The sequence below is a fragment of the Nyctereutes procyonoides genome, unplaced genomic scaffold (genome assembly GCF_905146905.1).
Source record: "Nyctereutes procyonoides isolate TBG_1078 unplaced genomic scaffold, NYPRO_anot_genome, whole genome shotgun sequence".
NCBI classification, from domain to species: Eukaryota; Metazoa; Chordata; class Mammalia; order Carnivora; family Canidae; genus Nyctereutes; species Nyctereutes procyonoides.
In genome coordinates this window covers 41241701-41247185 of record NW_026575135.1, presented here as the reverse complement: position 1 = coordinate 41247185, position 5485 = coordinate 41241701, and positions in this window count along the sequence as shown.

Below are 5485 nucleotides of genomic sequence, written 5' to 3'. Positions count from 1 at the left end.
ATAGCATGGTGACTATATTATATTGCATACTTGAAAGTTGCTATGACAGCAGAACTTTACTGCTTTCACCATAGCAACAGCAAAGGGCAATTATGTGAGGTAAAGCCTATGTTCACCTTATTGTGATAAATATTTTACAATATATATATGTATCAAATAATCACATTGTACACCTTAAGTTTACACAATATTATATGTCATCTATCTTAATAAAGCTGGGGAAAAAAGGATAAAAGTTGAAGACTATCACACTATTCTATTTTAAGTCAGCAATGTAGCAGAGCAAGCATTTGCCAAATCCATGTTAGCTAAATTGGTACCCATTTAAAATTAAAGAGGGAACTCTGCACATTTACTTTCTTTCTTTTTTTAAAGATTTTATTTTATTTACTCATGAGAGATACACAGAGAGAGAGAGAGAGGCAGAGACACAGGCAGAGGGAGAAGCAGGCTCCCTGCAGGGAGCCCGACAGGAGACTCGATCCCGAGTCTTCAGGATCACACCCCTGGCTGAAGGCGGTGCTAAACCGCTGCACCACCGGGGCTGCCCTGCACATTTACTTTCAATTTTGTATTACCATTTAGTATATGAACAATAATTATTTTGAGTAAATTGAAATTTTAATGAATTAAATGTTTTAATGAATTAAATGTTTCCTTTAGGATAAATGTTTTAATACATTTTATGGAGATGTGTAAATCTTTTAATATCATTATTTATATTGTATTCAATGTTTGATTGTCCTTTGGACAGTGAGCATGATCTTTAAAATAGGCACGTTATGAAAGAGAAGTGGCAGCTCCTGCTTAGGAAATGCTAGGAAGACTCTGAACAAATATATTTCCTAATCAAAAGAAAACTATCTGAGTAAAAGGAAAATGCCCTTCTTTAATGGTCAGAAGTTACCTACTTTTATTAGGAAAAAGATCCACATTCAAAACTATCCAACTCCATTATTCTTTCTTCTCACACTAAGAGAAAGGGAAGATATGTAATGGAGCTCACACTCCTAGAAAGGGGATTTTCCCTAGACTGAGATGAAAATTCATCATAAAATGAAATATACAGGGATCCCTGGGTGGCGCAGCGGTTTGGCGCCTGCCTTTGGCCCGGGGCGCGATCCTGGAGACCTGGGATCGAATCCCATATCGGGCTCCCGGTGCATGGAGCCTGCTTCTCCCTCTGCCTAAGTCTCTGCCTCTCTCTCTCTCTCTCTGTGTGACTATCATAAATAAATAAATTTAAAAAAAATTAAAAAAAGCTTTAAAAAAATGAAATATACAGAGTTTGTATGTAGGTGACAAAATAAGAATATTGGCAGCAAGATTTTATTTAGCAATTTAAGTCTTTTTAGCTAACTATATAAGATATGAGCATAAAGAAATGTGATTGGTTAAAAAAAATGGGTAGCAAAAAGTAATAAAAAGCATCCAAACCAATAAGGAAGAAATAAATAACACTTTCACTATTTGCAGATGACATGATATTCTATATAGTAGAACACCTTAATTACCACCAAAAAACTGCCAAAACTGCTAAACAATTCAATAAAATTGTAGGATACAGAATCAGTATCTGTTATATTTCTATACATCAGTAATGAAGCAGCAGAAATAGAAATTAAGGAATCAATCTGATGTATAATTGCACCGAAAACAATGAGATACCTAGGAATAAACCTAACCAAAGAGGTGAAATACTTGTACTCTGAAAACTATAAAACACTGGTGAAAGAAATTGACAACACAAAGAAATGGAAAGATATTCATTGTTCATGGATTAAAAAAACAAATATTGTTTGTTTGTTTGTTTGTTTTTTTAAAACAAATATTGTTAAAATGCTTGTACTACCTAAAGCAATCTACGCATTTAATGCATTTGTATCAAAATACCATCAATATTTTTAGCTGAGCTAGAACAAACAATCCTAAAATTTGTATGGACCACAAAAGACAAAAAAGCATAAAAACCCCACACGCACACACACACAAACAAACAAAACGGGAGGTAAGGATCTAAGTGGACCACTGTCCTGTTTCAAAGAATCCAGTGGCTATTGTTCCCTTTCATAGGGTCACTAAAAATTGCACACAGAATATAATCTTTTTTCCACTGCTCTGAAATACTTTAGCTTCAACTGTCAGAGGGAGTTAAAAATGTTAGCGTATAATATAATAGAAAGAACTTGTGATCTGAAGTTAGTCATAGGGGTTCTGATGCCAGTTCTACCCTTGCAAAGTATGTTATATTGAGCAACTAACATGAGCCTCACATTCAGGAATCCTACACTGCAGTAGAAAGGATGATATGTTAAAAACACATAATTACCTGATACCTACTCAATAGTCCATATCTATCCTCTTTTCTTTTTTTCCTCATAATAAATCCAAACTGCCAAATTCTTATTTAGTATAGTCACGCTTTTTCAAATTTGTTTCTCACTAATTCATATGTCCCACTTTTACTTAACTCCTTAAATATGCTTCTAGTAATCTTTCCTGCCTTTTATTCATGTAGTGTGTTCTAATAAAATACGCTCCCCTAAAACGCAGTTTAATCTATCACAATTTTACCCATCATTCACTGTTCAGGCAGGAAGTATCATTGAAGGAATCCCCTACCTCCAGATGGATGTGAGTACTTCCTTTATGTTATAATATAACCAGATTTCTACTTCCTTGGACCCTTTTTCACAACATAGAGGACATTTACAGCATTTTTTTGTTTGTTTTTATGTTTTTGTTTTGTTTTGTTTTTTTAGTTTGAGGGTAGGAACAGTAGCTAGTTTATCTTGAAATCTTCCAAAGTAGATACCCCTACTTAGTATTCAAAAAAGGTGTTTGGGGTAACTGTCTGTGAAATAAGAACTACCAAATTGTTCTGCATTCCATCTAAAATTTGTAATACAAACAGACTCTCAAGAAGCTCCACAGTGTGAAGAATCTTAGTCTTCTCTTTTCTACTTAAACAAGAAAATAAGTTGTTCTGTGCTATTATTCTGTTTTAAAAAGTTGTTTGCAAAAAAAAAAAGTTGTTTGCTTCTTCAATTTAATATTACAACAAAAAGCCCATCTCCACATTATTACATATTCTTTGTAGATATAATTTTTAATGCCTCTAAGAGAGGCTGTTACAACCTCCAAATTTGGGGTATTTAGAATTGTTTCTTATTAAGTTAATTTTTTGTTATCTTTTGCTTCCTTTCCTTTTACTGAGTTTGCTTTTTACTTTGATCTTAACTGTATGAATTGAATCAATTTCATTTAATTCATTAGAGTATTGCCTCTTCCATATTTTGTTCTGTGTCCTAAAGGCTTATACCAAATGTTTCCTAACTTAGGAATTCTGCTCTTCAGCAACTGAATCTTGAGGCAGAACATTATTCATAATGAGTCCATGCATGCAGCTCAGATCACCTAGTGTGAGTCCCAGCTTCACCATATCTTGGCTTTATCACTTTGGCTGCTGTACTTCTCAGTGCTTCTGCCTTCTTGGCCTATAAAGCAAGGGTGATAATAGTAGCTTCCTTAAGGTGGTGGATCAATTAGCAAATGTATATAAATCACAAATCTGTGAAATGAATATATAATATATGTAATAATATATCAGGAGCCCCCAGTGGCCTGCTATAGAATTAATATTCTTGACTGTGTCTTGGTCAATATTTTTGATTAATGCTTGGCTGAAGACATTAATATGCTAATGACATCTGGAAATAATATGAACAAAGGTGTTCAGGCTCCATAAGCAGTATGGGGGAGTTAGATAATCTGAAAAGATTTATGAACCTTGAAAAGTCAGGTTATGAGCCTGCTTATAGCCTTGGAATCTAGGATTTAAAGGTTTAATGGATTTTCATCTTTATAATGATTAAATGAATAATAAAAAAAAAACCCTCTTTAAAAAAAATTATTTATTTATTAGAGACGCAGAGAGAGAGGCAGAGACATAGGGAGAGGGAGAAGCAGGCTTCCTGCAAGGAGCCCAATGCGGGACCTAATCCCAGATCCTGGGACCACACCCTGAGCCAAAGGCAGATGCTCAACCACTGAGCCACCCAAGCATCCCAAACTGTGTCTTAATATATCAATTATACTTCAATAAAAAAGGAAACCATGTCTTTTTAAAAATGATATGTAACTGACATGCAATATTACATTAGTTTCAGGTGTACAACATAGTGATTCAACATTTGTATATGTTATGAAATGATCATCATAATAAGTCTGGTTACCATCTGTCTCCATATATACTATTATTGACTGTATTTCCTATGTTGTACATTATATACCCATAACTTATTTATTTTATACCTGGAAGATTTTATTTCTTGATATCCTTCACCCATTTTGCCCCCCTCACTCTCCTCCCCTCTAGTGAGCACTGTTCTTTGCATCTATGAATTTGTATTTTGTTTTTTTGTTTGTTTTAGATTCCAAGTAAAAATGAAATCCTTTGATATTTGTCTTTCTGTCTGACCCATTTCACTTAGCAAGATACACTCAAGATCCATTCATGTTGTTGCAAATGGCAAGATTTCATCATTTTTTAGCGTTTGAGTTGTATTCCCTTGTGTATATAGCACATCTTCTTTATCCACTCATCTATGGTTGAGCACCTAGATTGTTTCTATAATTTGGCTATTGTAAACAATGCTGTAATAAACATAGGGGAGCATATATCTTTCTTAGTTAATGTTTGTTGTTTGTTTTTTTCCAGATAGATACCCAGTAGTAAAACTACACAGTAATTCTCTTTTTATTTTTTTGAGAAATCTTTATGCTGTTTTCTATAGTGGCTACACCAATTTACAAGCCCACAATAGTGCACAAGAGTTCCTTTTTCTCCATGTCCTTGTCAACATTTGTTTTTTCTTGTCTTTTTGATAACAGCCATCCTAACAAATATAGGTGTTGTATTATTGTTGTCTTGATTTGCATTTCCCTGATGATTAGTAATGTTGAGCATCTTTTCATATAATATTGGCCATGGGTATATCTTCTAGGAAAAATGTCTATTCAACTCCTCTGCCTATTTTTTAATTGAATTATTTTGGGATTTTTGTTGTTGTTGTTCTTGTCATTGAGTTGTATGAGTTCTTTCTATATATTTTGGATATATTATTTGTAAATATCTTCTCCCATTCAATAGATCGCCTTTTGGGATGCCTGGGTACTCAGCTGAGCATCTGCCTTCAGTTCAGGGCATGATCCTGGAGTTCCGGGATTGAGTCCCACATCGGGCTCCCTGTAAGGAGCCTGCTTCTCCCTCTGCTTAGGTCTCCACCTTTCTCTCTGTGTCTCTCATGAAAAAATAAATAAAATCTTAAAAAAAAATAGATTGCCTTTTAATTTTGTTGATGGCATTCTCCAGTGTGCAGAAGATTTGAGTTTGTTGTAGTCCTAATAGTTCATTTTTGCTTTTGTTGTTTTTATCTTTGAAGTCAGATCCAGAAAGACATTGTTAAGAATTATGTCAAGGAGT